The 8,945-nt window shown below is 56.5% G+C and overlaps 1 protein-coding gene across 4 annotated transcripts in view; it reads left to right on the forward strand.

The window, feature by feature from the left end:
- The first annotated feature begins 4,592 nt into the window (after positions 1 to 4,592).
- Pald1 (phosphatase domain containing, paladin 1) overlaps positions 4,593 to 8,945 on the forward strand; it is a 76,928-nt gene continuing 72,575 nt past the window's right edge. For 3 of the 4 annotated variants that reach the window (XM_004624365.2, XM_023718418.1, XM_023718428.1), the window contains exon 1: positions 4,826 to 5,046. The gene's annotated coding sequence lies outside the window, so the exon portion shown is untranslated. Of the gene's footprint in view, positions 4,675 to 4,825; positions 5,047 to 8,945 lie in introns of those variants that run through there. The other variant, XM_023718410.1, reaches the window with a different exon arrangement.

Below are 8,945 nucleotides of genomic sequence, written 5' to 3' on the forward strand. Positions count from 1 at the left end.
TTTTTAACATTTATTTAGTGTGTGTGTGTGTGTGTGTGTGTGTGTGTGTGTGGCCAGCTCAGCCCACCAGGGGGCGCGGCTGGCTGGCATGTGGTGCTGGGGGATCGAACGGCGGTCCCTGTGCTTTGTCAAGCTTGTTTCAAGTAGGTGCTTTAGACCACTGAGCCATCTCTCCAGCCCCAACAGGCAGTTTTAAGAAAACAAATTAACCAGAAAGTTCACACTTCTAGAAAATGTGTTTCTAAGCATTCATGAATATAGGAAACCTTGACTATTTAGCTTTTTAGTCAGTTGTCCTGGAATTCTTATATTTTTATAGCAAACCCAATACCTAATAAAGGAAATTAAATTTTTTTTCCTGACATTTTATTCATAGTAAAATTCTAACTTTTTCTTTGGTCTTTTTTGCGTCATTCTCAGGTTGGCCTGGAGCTCACTTTGTAGCCAAGGTTGGCCTCAAACTCACAGTGATCCTCCTGCCTCAGCCTCCCCAGTGCTGGGATTACAGGTGTGCACCACCACGCCTGTCCTGGGGTTATAGTTTTACATCCCTGCACTGGGCTTGACCCTGGGAAGTGGGAGATGTGATCCCAGGACTTAGAGCCAAAAGAGTGTGTGAATAGCACTGTTTTGTTTTTTTTTTTTTTATGAATAACACTGTTAATCCTGCTGATGCCCTTGGTGTCGGTCACTGCACAGGTACCCTACGCTGGGCAGGGTGTTCCAACCCCAGAGCCTCCCAGGAAAGTGAGGGGAGGAGTCCAAAGTGCATGGACACCCCATGGCCAGGGAGAGCACAGTCCAGGGAAGCCTGGAGGAGGGAACCCTGAACTCGGCCTTAAGAAACCCTTTTTCCCCTGGCAGGCTCAGGGCCGGGTCCCAGAGTGAGTGGTGATGGCACAGTAATGACGATGACAGCTGCCATCAGTAAGCCCGGGCTGAGTGCCAGTCACGCCTCCATCCTCCAGGGATTCCCAGGAAGCAAGACTTGCTCTCAAGGCCGTTGCAGAGTTGTAGAGAGGAAGATGAAGATGTCAACACCTGAGCTAGGGTCATGTAGCCTGAAGGCTGCTGAGGCTGTGCCAGCCAGGGCTACCCAGCCCATCCCATCCTCTGCCCCTTCCTTTCACTAGAGATCTGAGCAAACTCTGGGGCTGGCTCCTGGAGCTGGGGTGCTGGCCAAAAGGGGTTATAGCCAATGCAGACGAGGGAGTCAGGGTACTGTCCAGGTGGGGACCCATGGCAGAGATGAGTTACAGAGGCTAGAGACCACCCGCTCAAGCAAACCTGCAGGCCCCAGACAGTGGACGGGGTTAAGGGGCCTGCACTTGGTGTGGTCACTAGGAGTGGAGTTGGCCTGGCTCCAGTTCCTTGGGCCCTGTGTCCCCAGCCTGTGGTGGGCTTAGGGGAGCAAGGAGCCAAAGAGAGCCGCAGGACCCCTTTCCTGTCTTCTGTGGAGTCTTATCTTTGCTGGTTTGAACCCAGATTTGAGCCTTCTGGTGAGTCTCTGCTGCCTGCCAGGAAATAAATCCTGTCGTGTGTTCCCACTCGGAGTCTGGGCTCTCCACAGCTGGTTTTTCTGCAGAAGGCTTGAACCTGGGGCTCTTGCTTGGTCTGAGGGGCTGTGGTTGGCCTAGGCCCTGCTCTTGGGGGTGTGAGTACTAGCGTTCCTCATCAATCTCTCTGTTTCTGTCTCTGTATTTGGTACAGGGTCTCACTATGCAGCTCGGACTCACTCATAGTGATGCGCCTGTTTTCAGGTTTCCCAGAGCTGGGATTACAGGTGTGTGCCACCAGGCCTCGCCTCAGTGTGCCCTGGGGTGGGCAGGGCTGGCGCAGCATATGGTGGCTGTGATCAAATCCAGGTCCCTGTGCTTGTCTAAGCAGGCACTTAGTCTGCTGAGCTATCTGAGTGGCCCTTTGTCATCATTCTCTGTTACTTTTTTTTTTTTTTTTTTTTTTTTTGCGGAACCGGGGATTGAACTCAGATCCTTGCATTTGCCAGTCAAGTGCTTATCCTACTGAGCCATCTCCCCAGCCCCTCTCTGTTACTTTGGATGTCTGCTACAAGTATTCTGCAATACACCCACCCCCACGTTCTAATTTAGGTTTTCACAACTCACTCCCACTGGACCTTTACACACACAGGCAATAGCTTGTAAACATCCTTGCACACAGGTACACATGCCCGCAACACAAGCACCACCCTGGGCTCCTTGGCCTCTTTTAGGTAGCATCTGGGTTCTCTGTGTGGGAGACCAACGGAAGGAGTGCTTGCAACAGGGGCTGGATGACTGGGGGAGGGTCCAGAGCCTTTTTTTTGGGTCCTGTTCTGGGGTCCATGGAACCTTTGCGAGAATATTTTGTTTTTTTTTTTTTGATGGAACCAGGGATTGAACTCACATCCTTGCGTTTGCCAGTCAAGCACTTATCCTACTGAGCCATCTCCCCAGCTCCTACGAGAGTATTTTGGGCTGTGATCTGAGCTTCCCAAATCTCAGGAAGTTCCCCAGGAGCTTCAGAGCCTGGTCCCAGTCCACTGAGCCTTTCTGCCTGCAGCCAGGTAGAGTGCAGTACACAGGCCTTAGGTACTGTAGGCACTCTGTGGGCTTCTCTTCCTCTGCAATTAACAGTCCCTTCCTAGCCCAGCCTGGTGACTTTGGTTTTGAAGACTTTCTGGTGGCTGTAGGGACTGACCCCTGCTCCCAGCACTATGGTCAGGGCTGCAGGACTTGCTACTCTGAGCAGGGACTTGGCAGATGTTCTGGGGGGCTGGGGAGGCCAGACATGAACCTGTGGCCTGTCCCTGAGATACCTTCAAGATTCCAGTCCCCTGCGTCTGAAACCTGTTAGCTGAACCCCTCCCCTAGGCTGGTCTTTCCTGCTAGGTTATTTATTTATTTGTATGTAGGACAGGGTGTACAGGGTCTCACTGCACAGGTAGGACTCATAGTGATCTTCATATTTACTGCCTCCCAAGTACTGGGATTATAGGCGTGTGCCACCATGCCCAACCTCAATTGCTGTCTCAGTGCGCCCCAGGGGCGGGCCAGCAAAGCAGGCCCAGGGTTGGCACCTGCGTTTGCCTAAGCTTTCCTGCTAGGTTAAACCAGAGGCCTGCTGTGTGTCTGGTGAATGCAAACGCTTGATGGAGGTGCATGAAGCTTGTGCTTGGAATCAAAGGCTGGAGCTCAGGGCCAGACAGATTTTGGGCAAAAGAGTGGTGACAAGGGGGCCCCACACGTATGTCCACAAGTTCGCATCCTGTTGGTGTGCAGGGCGTATGTACATGTGTGCTTTCGAAAGACTGTGTGAGCATGTGCTCCTCTATATGAAAGCTCCTTAGCCTCGCCATGGGGGGAGGAATCTGTCCTTGGGCCCCGGGCACCAGCTGGGCAATCTGATGGGACGATACCGGGTGTGGCAAGAAGAGGAAGGATGGAACCACGCCCGCAATGGAGCTCTTCGTCTACATCGGGTGCCCGCTAACCCACCAGATCAAACACCTCTGAACCACGGTGCAGCCATCTGTCTCATAGATGAGAAACTTAAGAGACCAGACAGCCAACGTGAGGCTCCCTCTGCTGGCCTCTGAGCCCCCTTTTATCCCCGCATTTGTAAGGAGTAGGAGGAGCTCTGAGGCTTCGATGGAGGCTTCCTCCTCTATTTATAGAGCTGATGAAAGTACTGTACCAACCTCTTAAAATTAGCCAGACCTGCGTGCTAAGGACCTGGTAAGAATTCCACCAATGGGTCTTGCCCACTCCCCTTTGGTCGTTCTTAGGGGCTGCCTGGCGCCCCCAGGTCCCAGCTTCCATCCCAGCCCTGGGACTGTGGTGGGGTCTGCCGCTGCGCTTGTCTGATTGGTGGGAGGCAGGTGATGACAGGTAAGCAAAGTGGGTTTCCCTAGTGTGGAGCGGAGCGAGTGAGGAAGTGACTCACCCAGCACAACAAAGCCATCTCCGCAGAGGAAGCGGCTGCTAGAGGGTGGACGCACGTGGGTGCCCGCGGGGGCGCGCCAGCAGATGGCTGGGTGCCAACCAGAGCCGCACGGGGGGCCTCCTCCCCGAGACAGCCCCAGTGGTCTATCACCTTCGTCGTACCCGGTGGGGCGGAGGGTCCACTTCCCATCCAAAATTCCCTCAGTGCTGTCCCATTTTGCCTGTAGGGGCCGAGGAGCGCGTTTCCCTGTGAGTCCAGCGCTTTAGAGAAACCCACGATTGAGATCACATTCTGCCCCTGGGTGTTAGTCCTTGGGCACCGCGAGGAGGCGAAGCCCAGAGAGGGCGACGCTTAGTTCAGGTCGCATAGCATAGCGAGGCAGGTTCCAGAACCTGCTTGTCCTCTTGGTCCCGCCGAGGTTTGGCCTGGCTTTCAAAAGCGAGGAAACCCCCAGCACGATCTTCCGGGGAGCTAGGGCCTGCGAGGGGGTGTGGCGTCGACAGCCGCTTTGCTTCTTTCTCCAGCCAGAGTCGGCTTTGGGCATCTTCCAGAACTAACCGGGCTAATGACAAGGGAAGAGGAACTGGCTTCCCGGGCAGTCTCCCCCGCCCCAAAGTTTTCCTCGTGGTGGAGGGCGGCGGGCGGAGGGAGGAAGCGCGCGAGGGAGGTGGAGCCCGCCGCTCTGGCGCGCCTGGGACCGCAGCTCCGGGATGCCGAGCTGACCCGGCCTGGGTGAGTGTGTCTTTAAATCCGCGTTCCGCGCCATCTAGGCGGAGGGGCTGGGGCGCCAGCGGCCGGGCGGGCGGGCGCGGTGATTGGCGGTCGGGCCGGGTCCGCCCTCGGCGTGGGGGACGCGGGCGCGGGGCGCGGGCGACGCGCACTGGCCGGGCGCGCGGCTCTCTTCGCTCTCTTGCCTCGCGCGATCCGCCCGGCCTGGCCGCCTCCGGAGCCGCGTTCGCCTGCGGATGGGCTGGGGAAGTTGGCAGGAGTCACCCGGAGCCCGCGCCTGGCGCGCACCACCGCCACTCACCTCGGCGCCCGCAGCTGGGGCGCAGCGCGCCGGCCGCTGGAGTGCGGATGTCCCCCGGAGCCGCGGGCTGGCAGGTACCTACGCGTCTTCGCCAGGCGCCTGCTGGGGAGGGCGGATCGGGGGTGTTCCCCAGCGATCATCCGTTCCCATCTGCAAGGGAGCAGAGGTTCTAGGTTCCCACCCAAATCCCACCCAGGATTGGATCCTCTGAGGCGAAACGGACCCGACTTAGTAAATGGCGATCAGTTACCGGGTGGGTTTCTATGTCGGGCTGGGGAGTCCCTGCTGCCTCCAGAGGTTCCTTGGCTTGGGGTCGACATAGGCAGGCGACACCTCCACCCTTTATTGCTGCTGGGCCTGTGAGCGCCACCAGAGGGCTGGCCTTCCTGCAAAGTTGGGGGGAGGGAAGCCATCTCGGGGCCTGGAGATGCCCCCCTCCCCCCGTTCCTGTGTAGGGGAGCCTGTGGCCCACATACCCAGGAGAGTCCAGAGCTCCGAGTGCGTAACAGGGTTTGATTTTCAGCCCTGTCTGAGGCTCTCTCTTCCTTTGTGGACCGGGGTCTCTGAGGAAGGCTCGTTTTTCTTCCTTAGAGGATTTTCCTGAAGGAGTAGTGACCAGTCACAAAGAGTGGTCACTAAGAAACCTGTTCTTCACAGTGGCCAAGATGGCAGAGCATGCACTTGTCCCTGAGGAGTCAGAGACAGCGGGAAAGCCTGCCAACCCTGGGGAGCTTCAGGGTATTGCTGGTCCTCCTGGAGGCCAGGCTGGCGCTCCTTGGCTTGTCCAGAGAGCACACAGAAGCTCCCAGTGGAACCAGGGAGATAGCTCAGTAGAATAAGCGCTTGCCTGGCAAGTGCAGGGTCCTGAGTTCAATCCCCAGTACGGAAAAAAGAAAAAGAAAGAAGTGGGTGCCTAGCACCTGCCGGACTCTGCATCATGCTGGGGACAGTGTGTGTGTGGGGAGGGTTGGAGGATTTGTTTTCACTCTTGGCTCAGCCTTACAGGGGAGGACAACGCAGACACACGCACAAAGTTCTCCGATGGTGTTTCCATACCAGCAGCTAACTAGTGGGCTAACTGCCTCGTGGGTGATTTCAGGCCTGGAGAAGACTCTGGGGAAGCTGAAGTCCAGTTCTCATGCACGCCTGCATATGCACTACGGCATTCTGGCTGCAGACCCCTGGCCTCCATCGGTAGGGAGCAGTAGGAATCCTGGCCGGGGATCCTTGTGCCCATAGATGAGCCTCACCCAATTGCGCAGACTTTTGTTTTTTCTTGAGACAGGGTTTTACTCTGCAGTTCAGAGTGGTCTTGGAATCATTATGGGGCCCAGTCTAGCATCAAACTCTTGGTGAGCTTCCTGCCTCAGTCTCCCCAGTGCTGGGATATAGGCATGCACGCTCACACCTACCTTCCTCTTGCAGGCTTTTTGTTTTGGGTTCCCAAAGACTATTTGGTTTCTCTGGGCAGGCAGAGCACAAGACTCAAGGCAGTCCTGGGACTCCTGAGGTTTAGGGTCTGGGGCCAGTGTTGTGGGAAGCTCAGAGGCAAGTGGGAGGAAGCTCTTACTTCCTTTTCAGAGTCTGTGTGCATCACTGGAGGCTGGCGGCTGGCTGGTGGTGAGGTCGGGAGGCTGGGAGACACTGGGCCAGACATGGTTTCCTGTGCATGCAGACAGGCTGCGGGTTGTGATGTGCTGGGGTGGGTGGGCTGGGGTTACGGGCAGCATTGGCCTCCCCATTGTGGGTTCTGCTGGCTCTGGGGCTCTGTGCCCCTGTTGTTCCTGTGAGATTTTCAGTTTTCTGGAGCACTTGGTGAAGGTGGCAGTGTACTATGCCCATGGCCTTGGGCGATGTTCTGGGAGTGGGAGTTGCTTAGCTTACCCACAGCCCTCGGCTGGCACTGTGGTAACTTGGTGAGCACACCTACCTGCCTAAAACTGGTGGCACCCACAGACCGGCCACCCAACACAGGTGGGGGTGGGCCACGTGGGCAGTGAGCTGTGTGCATGCTCAGGGTTGTAGCTGTGTAGGCAGAGACAGAGGAACTGAACACGTGCTTATGTGAGAGCAGGCAGAAGAGCCTGTGCAGTGGGCAGCCAACCCCAGGACACGTGCAGGGACAGGCTTGTGTGGCCATGTCCACATGGATCACAAATGAGCCACAAGACACAGATACAGATAAGGCTACACCTTCGAGGGCTTTGAGTCTATCCAGCTGGGTAGTAGAAGTGTAAATAGGCAGATGTGCAGCGGGACCCGCCAGAGTACAGACAAGGATGTGAGGTGACATTTTCAGCCACAAGACAGGAGGACACACAGAAGTGACTTCAATACCGAGGTGGATATGCAGTCTGCAATGGGCTCTCAGGGGAGGCATCTGCACCTGCTGGAGGCACCTGCAAGGACTGGTCTGCCCTGGGGACTGAGCTGTAATCTAAGGCATTCAGTGTTCTGTGTGACAACATAGTGGTGGGACAGGTGCTCTGTGGTGTGGCTTTGTTTCTAGGCTCCCATTGAGAGTTTGAGGACCCCTCAGCCTCAGTGTCCTATTATTTGAGTGTTCCCCCCGCCCCCCAACCAGGAATAGAACTGAGGCCCTTGCGCTTGCCAGGGAAGCACTTATTCCACTGAGCCATCTCCCTGGCCCCAATCTGAGTGTCTTGACCTTGAGCTAGATTATAGGGCAGTTGCAGGAGCTTCTTGAAACCTTTGATTCTCATTCCTGGGGGCTCCCTGAAGTGAGGCCAGATGGCCTAGGGGTGGTACTTCAACTGTTCTTTGTCTCCTCCCCCAGCAAGGGGGGATTTTCCTCTTGATCTCAGGCCTGTGAGGCTCTGGCAGGGCTGGGGTGGCCCCTGGAGACAAGCAGATGGGTCTGTGATAGGAGCCACTGTCCCATTGTATGGGCTTGATGGAGCAGGGGTCCTGCCCTACTGGCTGTGGCCCATCTCCTCTACTCAGCCTGGAAGCTGGGAGTCAGCCCAAATGAAAAGCAGTTGAAGGCGCATAGCACCTGGCCAACGTGGCTTCTGAGCAGGAGGCTCTCCTACAGCCAGGACTCTGCAAAGCTTCAGGCAGGTGGCCCGGGTGCCTGGGCAGAGGCCTGGTGAGCTGGGCATCTCCCCCTGAAGGCTGGTGTTCGCACACCCTGGCCACCACTCCTCCTTAGCCTTGGGGGACCTCCAGGCAGGGTCAGGAAGTGGCAGGCTGGGTGTGTGGAAGCTCGGGCCTGCCGCCTGCTGGGCCTCTGGGAGGGGAGCCAGTGGTTTGCTAAGAATAGCCCCAAGTTGTGGCTCTGGTCTTCCAGCGGGCAGCCAGGCAGCTCCCATCCCAGGCCAGGGCGCTTGCAGGCAGGCTTTTTGTTTTCTGTAGCTGGTATGGGCACAGGGATGGGCCTGGGACCTGCAGGCTGTGCCCCACCTAGGATTTCTGTGCGACCTGGACACAGACAAGGCCATTGGACACTGGCCTTTGTAACCCCTGAGGGCCTCTGCTCATCTTGACAGCTGTGCCCCTGCAGTCTTCTTATCCCCAGGAGACCAGTCATGATTAAGAATTGGCTCCAAGCAGTCCTTAGAGTCTGAGTTCTTGCCTGCTGCCTCACTAGCTGAGTGGCTTTGGGCATCACACTGAGCCTCTCTGTAGCAGATGTCCCTGTGTCCAGATAGTGATAGGAGTTCCCTTGTGCAAGTCACAAGGATGAGAGGAGGGTGTGCGTGAAGAGGCCCAACATGCGCTCGTACACGTTAGGCACTGCGATTCTTGTCAGGATGGGTGTTTTCTCAGCAGAGGAGAGACCTCTGGTATCAGGATGTCATATGGGAGAGAAGGACCAGGGTGGCATATTGATTTTGGGTTTGGCATACGGTACAGCAGTGGAGTAGACCCTGCCCCAGCAGGAATTGAATGAGGCTATGTGTGTTAGGCCACTGTGCACACAGCCAACTGCTTGTGATCAGAACCACAGACG

Source organism: Octodon degus, unplaced genomic scaffold (genome assembly GCF_000260255.1).
Source record: "Octodon degus isolate 3935 unplaced genomic scaffold, OctDeg1.0 scaffold00005, whole genome shotgun sequence".
In the NCBI taxonomy this organism is placed as follows: Eukaryota; Metazoa; Chordata; class Mammalia; order Rodentia; family Octodontidae; genus Octodon; species Octodon degus.